This window comes from Pinus tabuliformis, chromosome 8 (genome assembly GCF_031772625.1).
Source record: "Pinus tabuliformis cultivar Carrire ecotype Pingquan chromosome 8, CPIR1, whole genome shotgun sequence".
NCBI classification, from domain to species: Eukaryota; Viridiplantae; Streptophyta; class Pinopsida; order Pinales; family Pinaceae; genus Pinus; species Pinus tabuliformis.
In genome coordinates, this window is record NC_142294.1 from 698,922,317 (window position 1) to 698,945,056 (window position 22,740).

At 36.2% G+C, this 22,740-nt stretch overlaps 1 non-coding gene across 1 annotated transcript; it reads right to left on the reverse strand.

The window, feature by feature from the left end:
* Positions 1-17,799: 17,799 nt before the first annotated feature.
* Positions 17,800-17,951, reverse strand: LOC149237533 (U12 minor spliceosomal RNA). Its single transcript, XR_016246799.1, has one exon. It is a non-coding gene; the product is annotated as a U12 minor spliceosomal RNA (small nuclear RNA).
* Positions 17,952-22,740: the final 4,789 nt, after the last annotated feature.

Genomic DNA, 22,740 nt, shown 5'->3' on the forward strand with positions numbered 1-22,740 from the left:
ATGGAGTGATCTTTCTCTAAATATACCTTTTAAAACATGAAAATTACAAGTGTTTAGGCTTACCTTATTCCAAAACGCTGTTGTTGTAGTCCGTCCTTGCCGATCCGGATGAGCTCCTCCTTCACATCAATTCCTGCAACCACAAACAATCAAACAATTACCAAGCACTTGCATTTCATATAATAAAACATATATTCAACATGCAGACCAAGGAACACATGAAATAACTCATTAACACAAGCTATTGAGAAAAATAAACCAGTTTGTATTAATAACGAAACAAAGAAACTCTTACAACCTGGCCTTGGTGTTGTGCAAGTTCCTCCCAGGGTCCATCAAGGGTTTTCCTCTACTTTGACAAAGCTCACCCACTTCCAAGTAGAATCAAGCAAAGACAATCTCTCCTCACAAGGTTCTAAATGGGAGTCCTAATTCCTGCAGCATTTACCCAAAGAAAATGTATAGCTCCAACCTCCTCTCCCTTTGGCTCAATGCCTTTATTTATAGTGCTGTAAAGAGGTTATTCAGGTCCACCATCAATGGGATAATCCCCCTCTTTGGGTGGGATAGCTTCCTTATTGATGGGATAAGTTCCTCCTTAATAGGGATACATGAACCAACTGGAGGCGCATCCATTTCATCAAACCGACCTCTAGAAAGTTTTAGAAGTAACCACAAGTAACTTTTTTAAGATGAAACTTGCGCATTTTTCCTTTTACAGAAGGACGCACCTGTCCCTTAACATACAGAGCGCCCAAGGACGCAGCTTTTGTGAACATTGTGAGCGTCCCCGCAGGTAAGGCTAGAGAGAACCTGCGACCCCAGAGATAAACACATTTTTTACAAGACTTTCTCTCTTCTTTGAGTCTGAGATGGATAGCAGAGGCATAAGACTTGCCTAAGAAGGTAGCACGACTGTTGATTTGAGCCATACTAACTGTAAGTAGTCATGGTGACATTTTTTAGTGTAACACAAGGGTGAGAAGGAACTGGTAATGGAGTGTACAAGCCTAGTTTTCTGTTGTTGGATTTGGTTTTAGCACACATAGTACACCCTCTTACATATCTAGAAACTGTCTCGTTCATTTTTGGCCAATAAAAAAATCTTTGCAGTTGTGCAACTATTTTATTTACCCCAAAGTGACCTGATATTAGAGAAGTGTGTGCTTCTCAAATTTTCTTTACTCTTTCAGTTCGTGGAATGCATAACTTCCCACAATGATATAAGAGTCGGTCCTTTACATGATAATCCAATTCTTCTACTCGTTTTCCTTGACTTAAAGTTGCATATACATCGTTAAAGTCTATATCTTGAGCATATTGTTCAATGTAGCTCTCATGTAACACAGAATTATGCTTAAGTATAGTAGATGCATTTATAATAGGTCTAGATAACATGTCTGCAACTTTATTATGTATGTACTTTTTATATCTGATGACTAAATGACACTGTTGTAGAAAACCCATCCATCTATAATGTCTTGATTGCTGCAACTTAGTTTGGGAGTGGTTGATGATCAGTATGTATTATTGTCTCTTTGCCCATTAAGTAATGTTTCCACTTTTTCACACTCTGAACTAATGCATACAATTCTTTATCATATGTAGGATAGTTAACCACTGCAGAATTAAATTTCTTAGAATGATAACATATGGGTTTACCGTGCTGTGTCAACACTGCTCCCATCGCATAGTCACTAGCATCTGTTTGGATCTCAAATGGTCTTTGAAGATCAGGCAATGCTAGTAAAGGTGTTGTACTAATCTTTTCTTTCAAGGTGTCGAAGGCTTTCTGTTGTTTGCCTCCCCACTGAAACACCTTGTTCAATCTTGTTAAAGCATGTAAGGGAGCCACAATTAAGGAAAAGTTAGAAATGAACTTTCTCCAATATTGTGCTCCTCCTAAGAAGCTTCTTACTTCTGTAGCATATTTGGGTTTAGGCCAGTTTACAATGACTGCCACCTTAGAGGGATCTATCTTCAATTCACCACCCCCTACTATATGACTCAAATAATTCAAAGATGTTTTGCCAAATTCACATTTTGAGAGTTTAACATAAAGTTTTTCTCTTTTCAAAACATCTAGTGTCTGCTTAACATGCTTTAAGTGTTCTTCCCACATTTTGCTAAATATCATAATGTCATCCAAATACACAATAACAAAATCATCAATAAAAGGTCTGAGTACATCATTCATTAATCTCATGAGAGTAGCAGGAGCATTAGTTAAGCCAAAAGGCATAACCAACCACTCATACAATCCCTGCTTTGTTTTGAAAGCAGTCTTCCATGCATCTTGTTCTGCAACTCTGACCTGATGGTATCCACTGTGCAAGTCTAGCTTAGAAAATAAACAACTTCTTTTAATTGATCTAACATATCATCTATGCGAGGAAGGGGATAATGATTTTTTATTGTTATCTTATTCAGTGCTCGGTAATCAATGCACATTCTCCACGAGCCATATTTCTTTCTCACCAAAACAATTGGTGACCCACATGGTGATGTGATAGGTCTAATGAACCCTTTCTCGAGAAACTCCTACACCTACTTATTGATTTCAGCATTCTCTAAAGTGGACAACCTATACATTCCAATGTTAGGGAATGGAGCATCTCGCTGCAAAATAATATCATGCACTGTTTCCTTTTTGGGTGGTAAACCTTTAGATTCTTGAAACAAGATATCATATTCTGAAACAAACTTTTCTAAATCAGCTTGTTGTTCAGCATTACAGCCCTCAAATAAATTGGTTTTATCATGTTTCTTTTCCTTTACAACCATCAGTAAGAATTGTTTGCATGAGTTTATCATTCTTTTCATTTGCCCTGAGTTTATGAGAGTATAATTATTCTTGAGCTTATGAGCTCTTACAAAGTATTTGATTCCATCTCTAACAAGTAGATACTTGTTCTCTACTCTATAGAAAATAGCTTTTCTGTCATACAAGTAAGGACTTCCTAAAACAATTCCACATATATCCAAAGGAATTATGTCTAACTCAACCTCATCTACAAATCCTGACCCAAAAGAAAACTTGAGTTTGCATTGTCTAGTCACTTGTAGTTGTGCTTTATCATTCAACCATCCTAATGGGTATGGTTTCTTGTGAGGTGTAGTCACTAATCCCAACTTCTTCACAATTGCTTCAGAAATTAGATTTACTTGTGAGCCACTATCAAACAAAGTATCAATCTTTTGATGTTTGGAAATAACTCGAATATGGAAAAGCTCATGTCTTTTTCTCTCATTTTCTTCATCAATAGTAGATTGTGCAGAATTACTAGTATGCTTAAGAATTCTTACCTTTTATACATGTGGCTACAATAGTTGTTTCATCTCTTGAGTCTAACCCAAATCTTTCTAAATAGCTGCAGCAGTCTTCTTCTTCTTGCCCTCGAACTTCTTAGGTCTTAGCTCTGGATGCAGAATCCAACAATGCTCATCATCATGCCCATCTTTTTTACAATGAGTGCATGAAGCCTTGCTTTTCTGTGCAGTGTTAGTCTTCCTTCCTTTCCATTTCTGCTTTCTTTTCTCCTTATTCTTGCTTGAAGTGGGTTGGGATGATCCCCCAACTTCTAGACTTCCATTCTTTCCTCTAGCTTTTATATGGGTAGCTTGTACAGATACCTCATCTATACTAGTGGGATTAAAAATGAGGATAGTGTGCCTCATGTAGCTATGTAGACCACCAATGTACTTCAACAGAGTCTCAAGTGAGTCTAATGAGATTCCTAGAATCAATGCTCTCTTTCCAAATTCTTGAGTGTACCCTTGCACACTTTACCCTTTCAACTGTCGAAGAGTTTGCCAGCTCATCATGGCTTGCTACATGTAGGCCAATGGATAGAATTACTTTTTGATTGCAGAAACAAATTCACTCCAGACAAAGATAGTCTTACCATGTCTTTTCATGTCAGCTTGGGTTCTGCCTTCCCACCAAACCAAGGCAGTGCCTCCAAGGCGTAGGCTTGCCAGCTGAATCTTGCTCTTGTCTGAGTCGATACTCTGCACTCTGCAATAAACATCAATTTGCCTAATCCAATTGTCCAGCTTTTCTGCATTCAACTCTCCATCATATATAGGTAAATCAAATTTTACATCTATTTTGATCAAAGATGCTTTCTTTTTGTGTTCGGGGCTGTTAGGAGGTGTGAGAAAGCTTTCCTCTTTCCCTTTGCCTTTTGATTGGTCATAGAAGTGAGACTCATCTTCTCCTTTGTCTTGTTTAGAGCCTGATGAATCTTCATCCTTATGTTTTCTAAATTCCCTATACATTTCTTCTATCATGGACTTTATGGCTAGGAAACTATCTATGAATTGAGGGTATAGCCCCATAGAACCTTCTTCTGACATTGTCTTCTGAGGGTAGACTTTCCCAATTTCAAGATTAGTTTCGACCAACTCTTCTTCTCCTAATCTGAGCTTTGACCTAGTTAGCATTCAACAGCTAAACCAACAAAATCTTGTCTAACCTTAACAGCCTAAAGGTCTGATACCATTTGATCTGAAAATCACTCTTGAGTGACCTCAGTTAAATAATTAATGAATGAAGGTATTACAGACTCATGTGTTGGTGTGTGTCTATGTTATTTTAGGCAACGGATCGATCAGATTGAAAAATACACAAACACTGGAAAATGGAAAACAATAAGAGAAACACAGTAAGCAAATACAAGAACACAACAATTAATAAGGAGTTCACCCTATCCTCCAGGGCTATGTCTCTGGTCCAGCTTTCAGTGGTGGCCTTCTTTTATTGTGTCTTTAAAGTAGATATTTACAATGAGAAGCTCAATTTGAGTCTCCTGAAACAGATAATGCTTAGCAGTGTGGTTCTTGGATTCCCCAAGCCACTAAAGTGCACAGAATCTTTTCCTTTCCAAGTCTTTACCTCTCTGGTCTTTAATGGGAGGAGCCCAATGTGGTGCTCAATTCCCAGCAGATCCTCTCAAGGATTTCTTGAACCTCTAAAGCTTTCTGTCTGCTCAATGCTGCCTTAGGTCAACTCGGCTCTCTGTTTTCTGCTTCTTGCTTCACTGTCTTTTCTTCGCTCTCGCTCTCTCTGTCTTCGTCTTTCTCTTCTCTTCTCTGTTCTCTGTCTGTTCATGGCTTAAAGCCAATCTGTCTTTGATTGTTCACTTCCTCTTCTACCCCTTTGGATCGCCTGCTGCTGTTCGTTTGGAGTTCCCTGCCTCTACATTATCGCCAACGTCTCCCAGGGAAGTGGCCACTTGTCCTCTCACGAACTGCACCAGCGCTTTCTCGATGGTTCGGTATATCGGTTACACTGTGGAATGACTCATCTGCCAACTCAACAGTCAAATTGGACTTCAAACTCTTATGTGTTGTGGCTTAATCCCCTATTAAATCCGGTTCCTCCATCAGGCGCAATCTTCGCCGTCAGATCTGGAGCCCCCAGATCCTACGATATTCACTCATTTCGCGCGGTTGACTTGCTCGACCGTTAGCACGTGATGAGAGGTGGTTTTCTCTCTCATCCGTTGGACACGCATCGTGCGCTGAATGGAATCGCTCGTTTTCAGCCAAATCCGCTTACTGCCCAAGGGTGCCCCCTATATACCGCCAGTTTTGGAGTGCGGGACTCGCCTTTTGCCTTAGTGCTTTCCCCATGGTTTCCCTGCTTCCCATGCAACCGAGCACTTCAGGGCTTTTCCTTCTCGAGGGGTTTTTCCTAGCGATGCGTGATTTGCGCTTAAGAAATGGCCTCCATTTCCCGATCCAGGCTTCCCAAGTGCCAGTTTTGCCTCCTGCGCAGTCTCCATGGGCCTCGGTCAATGCGCTTTGACCGAGGTCCTCGTCGTTCCTTGCTGGCTGCAAACTGCCACTATCCAAAGGTCTTTCTGATCGCTCTTTATTCACAAATTCGAATTATGTCTTGTTTTGACACAGTCATGGCACTTTGATAATATTCATGGATCCAATTCGGATCAATATTTGTGATATGGTGTTGTACTAATCTAAATTGACTTTGCATATGTGTGAATGATAATGGTGTATGAGTTATGATGTAAACATGTTAGCTAGTGACTATTTTGGATATCATGATCTTATTTATGTTTGGGTTAATATATTGTGATGCTATATCGTGCTAATATGGATTGATTGTGCAGACAAGATTTCCTCCTCTAAGATACAGTAAGGTACGAGTTTTCTTATGTTGTATATTTGGTGCTTGACTGGTTGATTATGTCATCTAGTTGATTTATTTAACATGGTATGTTTGCAAGTTGGTTGAATGTTTGATGACTTGCATAACATGAGTATGTGTTCCAATGATCTTGTTTTAAGATGATTGTACTAATACATGTGTGTTGAGACAGTTGATATGTACTTGCATGTAAGTAGGTGATAGTTGTAGCATTATGTATAATGACTATGAGTTGACTATGGATTATGACATGATTGTTAGTCTTGCTAAATGTTGATTTCAAATTGATAGATATGATTTTCTTGATATTTGGAACATGTGGTTGACATGTGTGAGCAGTTGCAGGAAGCATGTTGGTATTATCCTGACAAGGTAATAGTTGATGTGTTTATATCACTAATAGTTGGGTGATGTGAGAATGCATAGTAACACTCAATTGCAGCAAGGAAATCAAAGAAATGAATTGGGCAAGAATTCCTTTGGCTATGTTTGGAAACCCTAATTCCAAACGAATGAGTGCTTTTCCTACAGGAAGTCTTCTTAACCTTAATATTGTCTAAAATTATGTGGATACATGCTATATTCATGAACATGTACTTGACAGGTATATTAGCTAGTCTTTAGTTACAGGTGGAACTGTCAAAGGATTGGAGTTCCTTGAGAGATGGCATGGATGTGTTCAGTTGCAAGCAATGTGCTTGGCGCAACAAGATGAGGTAACTGAAGTATTTTTATGTTTATTTATGCACTAATTGTTATGTGTTAATGAAAGCATGATGCAGGGAGTTGCATGGCAAGAGAGGTTGCCATGAAATCTCAAAGAAGGCTCAAGTCGAGCTTTCCTTGGGAACTAAGGGGATTGAGTCATGTTGTCTGTTGTTAGTCTGGTGCTTTGGTATTTTGCAATTGTTGCACTTGATTTGTGATTTTGCATGTGTCTGGTGCATAGATATGCTACTTTATTGTGGTGTCATGTTGTTATTAGTTTTCATGGTTTTCTTCTTGGTTGTTTCTTGGTATTTCCTTTTATGTTTTGAGTCTTGGGAATTGTGGGAAAGAGGAAATTTAATGGAGCTCGGTGAGATTTGAGTGGTACCCAACAGGTAATGTAAGACTCAGATGAAGCTTTGTGCATGAGTAAGCACAGCGGAAGGTAAGACTATGACAGTCGATTGGACTGGTTGGTCCATAGTGGTAAATAGACGGTGGAAGTATAGACATGTGAAAGGTAACTAAAAAGGTAAAGTAAATGGATATAATGTGTAGGATTCCTTGGCTGTGTTGGGAATGGATGTTCTCAGTGTTTTTCATGTTGTGCATGTTATGCATGAATAAAGGAATTTCTCCTAACCTAGACCTTATGTTATCTAGTAATTATGTTATTATCATGATTATGTTGATGTTTATATATATGTATACATGTATGTATGTATGTCATTGTCTGACAGAATGATGATTGTTTTATGCTAATGATTATATATGTATGTATGTATGTATCTATGTCACTGTCTGACAGGGTCATCAGGAATCGTCCTTGTGGAGGAATGATTGCTTACGCAGGTGAATGGCATGAAGAGGTTCTTGGTCTTATGAGGAATAAATGTAGAAGAGCAGTCATGACAAATATACAAGGTTAGTATCATATGGTTATGAGTTGATATTATGTGATTATATTATGTCTATGTTATGGACAGGTTATACCGAGGGACACAACAACGAAATGAAAGAAGTGTGGTCTAAGACATGCTGGGAAAAGCATGGATAAGACACTGGAAGCAAGGTTGCTTGGTAAGGACAATGTGGTTTTAGATGTGTGGCACTATTGTTGCGCACATGTTGCACCTATGATGTTGTGCGCATGTGGTGTTTTGTGCATATGGTGCTATGCACATGTTGGATATGTAGTGTTGTGTACATATGACACTATGTACATGTTGGATATGGAGTGTTTTGTACATATGGTGTTCTATGCATGTTGTACATATGGTGTTATGTACATATGGTGTTGTGTGCATGTGGTGTTGTGTGCATGGCATACATGTGATGTTATGTACTTGTGGTGTTGTAGACATGTCATGCATATGGTACGATGTACATGTGGTATTATGTACATGTTGTACATGTAGTGTAGTGTACATGTGGTGTTGTGTACACGTTTTGCAGGTGGTGTTGTGTACATGTGATGTTGTGCACACATTGTGCAGGTGGTGTGGTGTACAGGTGGTACTATGTACATTTTGTACATATGAAACTGGTGTACATGTGGTAATATGTGCATGTCGTACATGATGTGTTGAAGGCATGCGGTACTAGGTGCATGTATTGCATGGTGTTGTATGTCATGTGTGGTTGTATGTGTGTGAAGCATAGTATGCGTATGTGCACATGGTTGAGGAGAAGGCACAGGGTGTTTTTCTGGTGCGGCAACCGATCTGGAGTGCATACAAAATAAAGACAAAGGTAGAAGCTAAGGATTGATGAAAGGATAAGTATCAACATTTTATTTCGGTGTTATTATGCATATGATTTATGACTATGGTATATGATGATTTTATGTGATCTATGATTCTGGTTTATGATGGTTACATGTGATTTATGATGTTGATCTATGATGGTTGTGTTTTGAGCTAACTAGATGTGATATGTTTATGCATGATGATGATGAGGTATGATTTGAGGTTACTTCAATTTATTTTAAATCTAATGAAATTTATGTGCTTGGTACAGGAAACACGGAAATGCCTAGTTGGATGGTTGAAATCGATTACGAGAATTAGCAGCAACAGTGAAGGAAAGTATAACATGCAGTAGTATGATGGTAAAGCACTTGAGGAGCAAGACCATTGTGGGACACTGGTACCCAATGGTGTCCATTGATTTCCATGAGCATGTTATGACCGGTAAGATGGTTTTGAGGTAGGTATATGCCTTGCTTGTTGATCTTTCGATATGAGGAAGCCTTGCCAAGGGATGGATCGCCCGAGATAGGGGATTCTGGGGAACTTGGAAGGTGAGTGACTGCATGAAAGGGGGTGACCGAATTTCCTGAGGCACTGTGTAGCAGAGAAGGGAAGGTCATGGATGTATTTTTTTGGTCATTAGCATTGCCAGATGGAAGCAGATGCACATTGGGAGTGCGCCCTTGAACAACGAGCCGGTAACTATTCGTTGAGGGGACAAGTGGTGCAGGATTATAGTGTCAGGCATTGGATGTAGCTTTGACTGTGGTAGTGGATTATGGAATTCTTGGGAAGGAGGTGAATCATGGTATTACTTGAGGGTGGAGGTTTGAGCCTTTGGACTCCCTTATTGATTGATACAGGCATCATATCCTTTTATTTGTTGGTTTAGCAAATGAGCATATGCGTATATGTGGTTATTGTAGATACCATAATGAGTTATGCTATAAAACTCCAGTATGCGGTATGTTGTCATGTTGTCATGATGTTTTGATTTTGAGTAGGTCATTCATTGTAAATACTCCAACGAGCTAAGTTATAAAGCTCCATGGGCAGTATGTTTGCTTTTCAACGGTTTTGTTGAGGCCATGGTGTGGTTTAACACCAAGGATGGTGTTCACCAAGGGGGAGGGTTCTGTAACAGCCCTGGTGAAAATTTCATGTAATAAAAGTTAGTAAAGGCAAAAAATAAGGCCACGGGTAAGGGACACATATTCCAAGCTAAATTTTGGGCAAAGATATCCTACTAGGCATCACTGGATGTGTGTTTCTTTCTAAGGAAATTGGCAAAGGCAAAGGCATTAAAAAGCAAAATGGCATTTTGGCACATTTATTTATGAAAATAAAGGAAATTATGAGAAAAATAAGGTGAAAGGTCACAGGTTGCATGTGAGGAGGAAAATAATGGAAAATGAAGAAATTGGAGGCCTCATTCATAAAAAGGATTCTAAGGATCAGTTGGCAGGCTTAGTCAGTGTTAAGATCTTGGTTAGTTCAAGTTTGGATCTCTCTCATTATTCTCTCTCTCTCACTCTTGGACACTTAGAGTTTTCTTAGAGCACTCTCGATTTGGATCAAGGAAGGAAAAGCCAAGTCCTCTTATTTTGGTACTTGTTTATATGTGGATTTAGTGGTTGTCATCTCTTATATTTATATGGTTTAATGCTAGTTATAAGCATGGTTATGTGACTGGTTCATGTATTTCATGTATTTACTTGTAATTGTTAAATGGATGGATACAAGACCTAATTTATGATATAATAGTCCATGGAGAAGGAGTTGATCCTTCTAATTATGTTTGATAAGTTGTTTCAGTCATTTATGCTCTGTCTTGTATCCTAGACCTGTAGGTTGCATTGATGCCAAGTGTTTGACAGAATGTCAGTCCTGGTTGGGGATGCTCAGGCCTAGTCTTGAGGTTTATTTTTTATTTATCAGCATTGTTATCATGTCTTTGATGGATTCTAAAGGTTGTAGCAAGTTCTGGGCAGAGGTTGGGATTATGGGCTAGAAAAGTGGCTCAAATCTCAGGGTTGTTGGCACAGGTTTGCTGAGAAAAGTCCACAGTCATTGGCACAGAGGCCTATGAGAGTGAATTCAAGTTTTTGGCCACTGCCTTGCCTATAGCATGAGAGCGACTTTAGGTTAAGAGGCTTAAAACATCAATGGGACCCAGGGACAGGATGTCTAAGTGGTTGACATGTCTCCTGGGGTGTAATTGTTGATGTGGATGGGTTTGTTTGATGAGTTTCGTCGATTCCATTTCCTTAAGGTCACTAAGGAGATTGAATCCATTATAGTAACCTCTCTCATCACATGTTTGCCTGGCTGGTTGGCTACTTGGGTGGACCTGGGAGGAGGGGGTGTTACATTATCACCATCAAAATTCATGGCAAACTCTTTAGTCACCTCCACATGGTACCCTTGTATCTTTTCACAGAATTTAAGACAACCTGTTTGTTCAAAGGCTACCCTGATGGCAGGGTCTGAGTTGATGAGAGAGAGGTCTTGTGGTTCAAATCTTACAATTTCTCCTCCTTTTGACTTCCCCATCATTAAACAAGTTTCTGATAGTAAACCTTTTGAGCTAGGGTTTTAATACTTTATCAAAAATTTAGACCTCGATACTTGAGCTAAAGATATTTCTTTGAGCCTTAGAATGACTAAAACGTGAACAAAATTTCACAATTGATGACTATAGATGAAAGGACAAAAACTTTATTTTTTTCTGTGTGCATCACTTAGCCTGTGTGTAGCACCTCAAGTGCAGCGATACAGGGAAGACAATTTCAAGTTGCCAAACACAACACAAGACCATAACAACCTTTTCTAACCACATGTATTTGCAAATTGACTAAAATGGAGGCTCGGACACTTTGAATTTAAAGTCTTTTGGACAGGTAAGCAAATGGAAAAGAAGCATGTTTCTGAACACAACACCTCCTGAGCGCAACGCTGAGGGAATGAAGAACAAAGGAGTAGAGGAGTAACTAATTTGACTTTCACAAGACACAATAACTTTTTATAATTCTGCACAGTATCTTTGAGGTAGAAAAACGAAGCTTCTGAGGTTGTTTGATCAAGCAAAGAGGCCAAGTGATGCAATACTGTGTATGAGGGCAACACATTTCTCACGGGAATCGTTGGGCTTTGAAAATTTAGTTTACAATAACCATTTGATGTGAGCTCTTCAATTTTTCTACATGAAATCTTCCATACCGGTGTACACACCTGGAAATGACGATTTGTTGAAGGAAATTTCATTCTTTAAGTCGACGCGTAGCGTCCTTAGCGGTCTACGTGCAGCACCAACAAACCTTTCTCACAAGCTCCTGGAGATGGAAATGGCCATAGATTCTGAAGGTAAAGGAAAAAAGGTATGCAAATTGTGATGAGTTTACAAAGAAACCCGCTCCTTGCTGAGCAATGATGGTACTTTTGGGATCATTACATGCTTGAGTGCAACAAAGAGGATCTTTCCAAATTTAGAACTGGTCATTATAGATTTGTTGATGTCATATAACAAGATAGTGCCCTTTACAATTGATCGACATGACTATAACTAATCCTAATGAATGACACCCAAACTGACCTATGATGACCAATTTCCCTATGACATGACCCCCTTGATTTTTCATAATGACTCATTATATCCATGATTTCAAATTAATAAAAGACAACCTCATAGGGATCTTGAAAGTTGCAAGACTCTTTGTGATACACATATTTACAAGGACAATTTAGACTCTAATACCTAGTGAATTTATGGACTAAATTTTACAAGCAGATTCCTAAGACAGACTTTGATTACCTATTTATAGGACCCTAACAAGATGAATTTAGAATTATTTAATTATTAAATATAAATATAATTATTACTTTTATTATTTTATTTGCATGTAAGTTGAAAAATGAAAATGCTAATTGTTATTTATTTTATTTTATTTTTCTTAATTTTATTTTATTTTTACGTAAGTACTTTCATGAATCAAAATTTTTAACATCTTTGAGCCTAAAAAGCTCACAATTATTCACTTTTACTTCGACCATTTATATTTTTACCATATTTCACTTTTAGATTTTTATATTTCTAAATTTTAATTATTTATCATGTTTTCTTACAAAGATACAAAAATATAACAAGTGTAATATACAGATAATCACTTTTACTTCCACCATTTATATTTTTACCATATTTCACTTTTAGATTTTTATATTCCTAAATTTTAATTATTTACCATATTTTATTACAAATATACAAAAATATAACAATTGTAATACGCAGTGTTGTTGTTTAATACATATCTCTTATACAAAAAGTAATTGATAATTTTAATTAAAAATGTTTCATTAAATATCCACCAAAATATTAAACTATATAAAAATTAAAAATATGAAATTACATACAAATTGAAAAATAATATAATTTTTTGCAATTTCTATAACTTAAGGGTGGATAAAATATACAATTTAATATATTAAAAATTAGTTTAGTAAATAGAAATTAACTTTATGAAAAATTATATATATATATATATATATATATATATATATATATATATATATATATATATATATATATATCATACTTTAATATAATTTTAAATTAATATAATATTAAAAACTAATATATAAAATTAAATTAAAATAAAATATTTATAAAATATTAAAGCTAATAATCCTTTTATATATATTCCAAAATAATTATATATATATATATATATATATATATATTCCAAAATAATTATAGCAAATGTGAGTATATATTTCCAATACTTAATATAATTAATATAATATTAAAATTATATTAATATAAGGCGGTCATCAACCCCACCCTAGAAGATCAAAAGTATCTCTCTGTTTTAACTAGTTCAAAGAAGAAAATTAATATAGCCAAGATTAGAATGAACTCACATGAGCTCCATAGTGAAACGGGTAGTTGGGCAGTTCCTAAAATGCCATGGATGGAAAGGTTCTGCCATATCTCTGAGAAATACGAACATCAAGGATGAAAATCACTTCCTCTTAGAGTGCCCCGCATACAACCACATTAGATATTAGTTTCAAAATCTTTGTTGCAATACTGACCTTTCTAGCCTTTTACGTCCGAAGGCTTATCTCCAAGCTTTTTGAGCATAGGAATAAAATCTTAAATAAAACTAAATAATTCGTTTATTTAGATCCAATAGACCAAAGTTTGGTCTTAATGGATGTTAACCATCATAATCATCAAAAACTAATATATAAAATTAAATTAAATTAAAATATTTATAAAATATTAAACTAATAATATTTTGTATATATTCCAAAATAATTATACATATATATTCCAAAATAATTATTAAAAGTAATTATACATATATATTCCAACATATATATATATTCCAAAATAATTATAACAAATGTGAGTATATATTTCCAATACTTTCAAATTTTAGCAAGTCCTAGTTACTCAGTTTTTTCTTTGCTGCTAAAAAATTCCCAAAAGTTATTAAAAAATAATAATTTAAAAAAATAGAAATTATTTTTATTTTTTTTTAAATAATTTAATATAAATTTTTGAAAAACATTGTGAAAATTTTATGAAATTTTTTTGGTTTATAGAAATTCATTATTTTTCTTTATACAAAAACTAGAAACAATATTCATTCCATAATGAATATAATTTTACAGGATAACCTAAAACGATCAATGTGCGAAGCGATTATTAAATCCATGAACATCAAAATTCTACAAACGCAGTCTCAGCGTAGTATATCGAAAACCCTCCCACTCAAATTTCAAAAGCTTCATAAAAAAAATTGCCCAAAAATTGTCGCCTGTGTATATGTTTATTATCTGTAGAAGATCGAATGAAAAAAAAAAAGGCCATTCGATCATCTACGCAAGCAGATCCACAAGCCCTTCCAATTCGCAAAGAAAGAGGCATGGCCGGCCAAAACAGCCCCGCCATGGCCCTTTAACAAGAGAGAATATACGATTTTCATTATTAATGTTGAGATCCGCCTGCAAGCGCACCCGCAAAGGCAAGATCATAACCTCTCAAACACAAACCCTCACAGGGCCTGTCACGCCCTAAATTTCATAACCTCTGAAACACAAACCCTCACAGGCCTCTCACGGCCCTATAAACTCTCAAACAGAAACCCTCACAGGGCCTCTCACAGCTATCGCTAACCCGATCCAGAGATGGAACACCGTGCCAGACTTCATAATACATTAAGAAAAATTGTTCTTCAAGCCCGATCCATTAAAACCACGGCCTGGTCTTCACTTTTAATGAGCGATACCTCGATGAACAGCAGAATCTCAAGAGAGATCGATCCTGCGGAGCTCAGATCCTCGACTACATATACATGGATACAGAAAATAAAATCTAAAATTATAAAGATGCGTTGTGCTTCATTAAAACTAGGGAAAGAAAAAATGGATGAATCTTAATGGGAACAAAATGAAAACAAATATAGAGTCAGAAACCCTCAACAATTTCACACACAAAGGATCGATCGCAGAATAAAACGAACGCCGCTGTATCGACCCTAACCCTGCCATTTAAAGAATCGAGAGAAAAAATCTGCGAGCAGGATCAATCACAGTAGAATATTATCTAGCGAATATGCCACCATCCAACGGTCAAAAGATGATTGAAAAGATGTTTGGGATGCCAACATGATTGCAGGAATTCTATATTCCCATTGGTTCCTTCCAAGTTGCAAATCTTCATCAATGCCTTCTCTAGAATTGTGCTGAAGTATTTTAACGGTTTCACTGGCTTGCAAATGATATGGTGAACTCAGTTTGTCGCTTTGTTCACTGCTAGGTGCTTTAGAGAATTATAAATTGTAAGTTCGTTTTCTTATAAGAGTTTTGTTATAACTTAATTCTGCAAATTTCAGTAGACATTTCGTCTATCCATTTAGTCAATAGAGAATGGTGATAATGATATAATTTATTATCTATTCGTCTCTCTTGTGGGTGAAATTAGTCGAATGAAAGTCATTTAATTCTCAAGTGGTTGTTGGGCAAGCTCTGATTTTTCCCACTGTTATAAGAACCGAATCGAACTGGTCGGTTCAAACCGGTCTGACCGTTTTGAGGCGAAAACAAGTTTGAACTGATGACTTTGAACCGTTTTTGTCTGGTTCGATATGGTAAAACCAAGCCCCTTAAAATGTAGCAAATGGGGTTTGTTTTGCTTTTTTCCTTTTAATGTTTTTCTTAGCGAGGTAAGAATAAGTGTCTAATATTTAAGCATATGGGTCTATTATTGTTATGCATTTGATGGTAATGTTAAATTCTTAAAGTAAAACTACAAAAATTTTATTGTTAAATTAATGACTTGAGATGTTTGAGAGTGTTTTTGAGCTCATTGGATTTTATATGGAGAAAGTAGAATTTTAAATCTCACTCAAAATCTAGCAGGCCTAACAGTTTTCCAGAATTTCTTGGGGGATTGCAAAGCTATACATTGAATTGATTTTCTAGTTCATGAGGGTATGGAATTAGTATTTAATCAAGAGCACCAAACCCTCTATGTACCTTGATGTTAATGGCATTGGTTGTTGAACAACTCTATCATGAAACTACCAAAATAAATATCCATCACTCAAACAAAATCTTGACTTGACAGGCTATGGTTTTTCTATCTTATTTTAATGCTTAGAGGGTGATATTGATGACAAAGATGCTAATATAGTCAATTTTGGTGATATGAGGTATTTGTTGTAACATATTTTTTTTTGGATGCTAGAGCCCTGTAGAGTTTGTTTGTTGATGTTTTTAGGTTTAGAGATGGATTGTACTCTGTGCTATTTTGATTATGTACACCCTTTCATGCTATATATAAATGAGAATTTCTGCTTATTTGTGTATAAATGGTTTGAATTTATCTGGATCTACATGAATATATTTGTTTTCTTTAAAAATTGAATATTTTGTGTTTTTGGTTGACTGGTTTTTTATCCTGTTTCCATTAAAAATTGAATATTTTGTGTTTTTGGTTGACTGGTTTTTTATCCTGTTTCCATACAGTTCTGCCCAATTCCCTGTGCAGAGGTCTACTGGTTCTGGGTCTACTTGTTCAATTCCCTGTGCAGAGGTCTACTGGTTCTGGGTCTACTTGTTCAATGACCAGTTCTAACCCATTCCCCGTGCAGAGGTCTACTGGTTCTGGGTCTACTTGTTCAATGACCAGTCCGATTCTCATAATTATGATTTTGCCTCACACAAAGCTTCCCAACTCTTCGGCAATGATAATGATAATGATATAGTTCACCCCATTCCTCCCTATCGTGAGTGAAATTGGTCAAATTGAATCATCTCATTCTCAAATGGGTTTTGGGCCAGCACTGCATTTAATGGGATTTTGCCACACAGAAAAGGCTTCCCAACTCTTTGGCAGATGTGTCACACTTTTTTGGTGTATATTGAATATATATGAGGACTTCAGGCCATCGTGATCCATGTTGAAACAGTTTTTTGGTGGTTGATGCATATTCAATCTAATCGGTGGAGTCGACAGGGGATTGTTCCTCAATGATAAAGTTGTGATCCATGTTGAAACAGTTTCTTGGTTGTTGATGCATATTCAATCTAATCTGTGAAGTCGACCGAGGATTGTTCCCCATTGATAAAGGAGACACTATGCATATGGACCGTCTACAGTGAAGGGAAGACAGAGGAATGTTCCACTTACATCCACATGAATATGAACGACATAGAATACCTAACCAAATTATTCAGCGCCCAACCATCTACATTCAATGCCAACCCATTCACCCTTAAATGCCCAAACCGAAACCCCCCTTAAATGCCCAACCCAAACCCAATCCAAGAGGTACGAAATTACAGGAGCTTATCTTATGAAATTACAGGAGCTTGTCCCTGTATCCTTGAGCATTAAAGGAGGCTTATCCCTGTTTCCACAGCATTAAACAGACAGCAGAGAAAATATAGTAGACCCAAGGGCCACCAAGTTCACTTCCCCTAGATGGTGACAAATATTCGCATGGTCAAAAAAATTAGTATTAAAATAAATGTAAAACGGAGGCAAAACAAATACCCTGTTACAACAAAACCTTAAGATAAGACTAATAGAAGACAAAATACAACCCCTATATGCCTATATAAATTCTCCGTTTAGTTTTAAGCTTTGTTGGGCGTTTTAGGAGGCCCGCGCGAGAGAGTTCTGCAAAGTAAGCAGCGTCAACTCCCGGCCAGCCTATCACCCCTCCATAAATTCTTGCGCAGTATAATGTCAGCGCTGCGAGCAGTTCCCACCGCTCGCTTTGTTTTCCTTACTCATTAGTTTAAGGCAATCTCTTACCTTTTTCTCTTCTTTATTTATACGAAGGCTTTCCGATGTTCAACTACTCCGTTTGCATGTGGGATAGAAACAAATTTTACTGAATCTAGGTGTTCTTTTCTGCGTCGCTGAAAATGTAAACTGTGTTCAAAGTAAAAGCCAACGCATTAAACAAACTGTCGACCAAATATACATACGAAATCTGGATACCAGTGAGATATCTATCATGAAAATGCCCTTATTGGTGCGTATGAGGAGAAATTTTTCGACAAATATCAGAAGAGAATCAGTTTCATGGAAACCAACAATGCCAAAAAGGAAAGAGTTTCATGGATATATCATTATTACACGAAGAGTCTATTCGATTTTTAAAGTTTTGATAAGGAATTTTACAATTTTTCTGTTTTGAGGAGTTCAAGTTATAATCATTAATCTTATCTTTAAATACTAGATTCGAGGGGTGTTTAATTATTTTAAGTTTGAAAGTATTTGATGGGAATTTGATAAAACAATTTCTTTTTGTTAGATCTTATTTTTGTTTTTTAAAATTTCTTTAAAGAAATAAATAAATTTAGGTTGTTTTCAAAAGTAATTTAAAAGTTTTATGTGATAGCTCAGGAAGACAGATCTCTAAATAATTCTAGTCACAAAAACCTTCATTCAATTAGATCCCAAAACATTTCAAATACTCACACTAATACAAAAATTTATAAATCAAATTTGTGATTTCAACAAATTTCTACTAACTTTTTAAACAAATTAAATAAATAAAAAAACATGACCCAAAAACCTCCCAAACATAAAATAGTTAAAACAACTAAACTACAATTTTTTATCTTAATATTTTACTCTTTAATATTAATTTACTATCCAAATTCACCATAAAATGGCTGAAAGTTCATTTTTATTTCAGTAATATTGATTTTTCTTTCTAAACAAATTATAATAAAATTAATAATATATTATGTTTTTAATTATATATTTTCATTTAATCATTCTGTTTTCGGGTTTAGACTCTCTTAATAAGTAGAGGATGTGATCCATTTATATTAAAGGAAAGAATTTAGCTCAAATGGTATGGTTCATGATTTGTCCCAAATAATATGGCTTCAAGTATATGGAAACATGTACTCATTCCTATTAAAACAAATGTATTATCAATAGTGATAATAATTTCAATAATTCTAATATTTTAATTTTGTCAAAAATAGTGATAATAATTCCAATAATTCTAATATTTTAATTTTGTCAAAAATAGACAACTATGTTCTTGCCTATTTCATCAAATTTATATGAAAATCTGTGTTTTTTTTTGGTGGGGAGTGCTTCCTATTGAGATGTATAACAAATATGGGAGTAGGGATGATCAGTCTGGGCAACCAAAAGAGTATCCTTTCAACTCCAGCAAGTTTATAACGAGAGAAACAGAGCATGGCAATCTGTGTTATGCATGATTATTCAAATATAATATGCTACTGCACTAAAGAGCAATAAATCAACACTAACAGCAACCTGAATTGAGCATATGCAGTAAGCTAATAAAGACTGCTCACACAACAATGACCATGCAGACTACATAAACACAAGCATTAATGCATACATGTTAATCTGCAAGTAAAATCCCTATTAGCAGCTCTGGTTAATTATGTCCCTGTAACATATTCATTAACCATGCCGCATACAACAGCAGTTGTGGCATGTATTTCTAAGGTCGAGTTGGATTCCGAAACAGTTGTAAGAAATATTACCCGGATCGAATGAATGATCACAGCAGCAAATGAGTCAGAGCAGGAAATTTTAACACTATCAAGAAGCAGCGAGCCTGAATGTGCTGGTTACCTACCCATATATTGTATATCAATAGTCGGGACTGCAATTAGTTTTAAAAACAGTTGAAAGGATTTTCATCTTTGAGGAAATGAGAAAAGTACTCATCTAACTTGTATTCATCTACTGGGCACACCTGTACTATATCCCATCCGCCATTATTAAAAATTTGAATGGGATGATTGCCAATTTTATTTGGGGATGCAATAAAGATCAATATAAATTCCATCTAACCAAATTATCTATGTTAGCGTGGCCAAAACATATGGGAGGATGGGGCATATTAGAGTTGGCACATTTCAGAAAAGCTCTTTTGTGCAAATCTATGTGGAAGGCTCTTACTCTTTTGTGCAAATCTATGTGGAAGGCTCTTATGGGTGACTCATTGTGGAGTTTGGCGGTTCCCGCAAAATACATTTATAATAGGGACATGTCATATTGGATGAGGGAAAACCATATTGGGTCCCCATTTGGATTGGCTCTCTGGAGAGGCTTCAGGAAATTGGAACCCTATTTCAGACAGAATCTTATTTGGAAATTTCAGACGGGCACTCAGATTTTGATTGGAAGGGACGAATTCGCTGGAGGGGCTGGGAAAATACAAGTTTCCCCTCGGTTGCTGAGAGCGCTCCATAACAGGGAGATTTTTTTTTGGGCCAGCGCCATTCGAGATTGGGAAGGAGCAATTCCCACATGGAAAAATTCAAATGAATTGCAACTCAGCGAAGAAATGAAGGTTCAATGGGAAACAATTTTATCCTCGTTGCGTGGCCATGGGATTTACCGATCTGCTGACAGAGACTTTCTTATTTGGAAAGGTATGGATGGTTCCACGACTGTGAAGGTAAAACATATTTATATGCAGCTTCTGATTTCTGAGGTCGACTTCTCCGAGATATATTTCCTCCTACATTTTGGAAAACCGGTTGCCTTACCAAGATCATCATCTTTGCTTGGCTGGTATTTCACAATAGGAACCTCACATGGGAAAATTTACAGAAACGCAATTGGCATGGGCCAGCCATCTGTCCACTTTGCAGAGAAAATTCTGAAGATAATTTTCATCTATTCCTCAATTGCCAAAAGGTGCGGTTCATCTGGCAGAATCTTGCTGCTCACTATGGCTTCTCCCTTTGTCCGCGGTTCATCTGGCAGAATCTTGCTGCTCACTATGGCTTCTCCCTTTGTCCTTTCCCATCCATCTCTGAAGCATTCAAAAGATGGAGCACCATGAAGAAAGAATGGAGGGCCATCCCCATTTTGGCCATATGGGGTATATGGAAATGGAGAAATGGCAGGATCTTCAGCTCAAAAGTGGAAACATGCTCTTCTGTAGCTGCATCCATAATATCCCTTTACAACGCCCTTGAAATATCCGGGAAGGTCTAACTTCGCCACAAGGTATATGGAGAATGCAGATCAAAGCGGACAGCAACATCTTCCAGATCCAGGATTTTTGTTTTCAGGGTATATAGCTTTAAAGAATGGTAATTAATTCTGGTATATTTTTATTTTTCACATCCACACATGGCAGATCTCTCAGTAAAGGTATACACATCCTCAGTTGCAGTCATATTTTGCAGTTTTGTAAATCTCTTTGAATTCTATATCTACAGATCTCCTCTCAGTTTCCGTGTATGTATTCTGGACATCTATTTTTTTGTCATCCTCAAAGATGTGGTATGATCCACTCAACAGTCTATGCTTCTGGCATTATATCTTAGTCATGTATGCTTACAGTTTTCAAATATATATCATAAAAATATAGTTTTTTTTCGTGCTGGGAATTTTTTTTTAAAAGTCATGGTTAAGCTGGAAAACATATTAGTGTATGATATCTTGTTTGCAAGACCATTTTTTTTAATGATACTTTGTAATTAGTGTATGATACTTTGTTTGTAAGACAATTTTTTTTTATGATATTTTGTTTGTGAGACCATTTTGTTTAGATCATGAGCAAATTATACACCAAATTAGTGTATAATACCTTGTTTGTAAAATAGAAGATCTCCATTTAGCAATCAAATTACTGAGGTTTATTAAGCTATACATATTCTACGCTTGTGGATTTGAATTTATTGTTAGCCATTTTGCCCCTTCAATACATCAGGTGTAAGCATTGTGCTTCAGATCTGTGAGCATAATGCTCATGATACTCTGCTTTAATGCTGGATATATTTAGTAAAATAACATTGTTCCCAGAGAGCAGTAGTTCATTCCAGAAAAAAAGCGGTAGCCAACCTGCATGCTTAAAAAATTTGCAGGCAATGACTAATGTAGCTGAACCAGCAGTAACACAATGAAATACAGGAGTTAAATTCCCAAATAGAGTAAAGCCTCTGCTCTTAAAGATACATATTTATATCCCCATGTACTCTATGATGAATTTTTTAGTTAAACGAACTAAAATGATAAAATCGGCTGTAAATGTCTATCAACTACAACCACATTGCTTGAAATCTGGCCTAAGTATTGATATCATATAGACTATATCTACCCTAGCAAAATAAGGTCTTTTATTCACCTCATGCACTCATGCACACAAGCTGCAGCAAACTCTTTGTCCAGTGTTAAATAAGGGTAACTCACTAGAAATCATCATTTGAGCTCCCAACTATCTATCTAGTGTTGAATAAGGATAGCTCACATAGCTCACAAGGAATTATTTTCTAAGCTTCCACTTTATAGTTAGTTATTCTTAAAGTTGTAACTAGAGCTCATCTTCATAATGTAAATTTATTATTGATGTATTTATTATGTTTTTGTCAAAGCATGTTCTTCATGCAAGGAAAGTCAAAAACAGTTAAAAAGAATTTATTATGAGTCAAAAAAGAATAAAAAAGAATTTAGTACGAGTCAAAAGAAATTTTATTTGAGTCATGTCTCATTTGGACATTTGTAAGAAAAGAGAATTTGAATTTTAAAATTGTGTCAATAGTCCACAAGATGACCAAGTCGGCCTGGCCCTCCAGAGT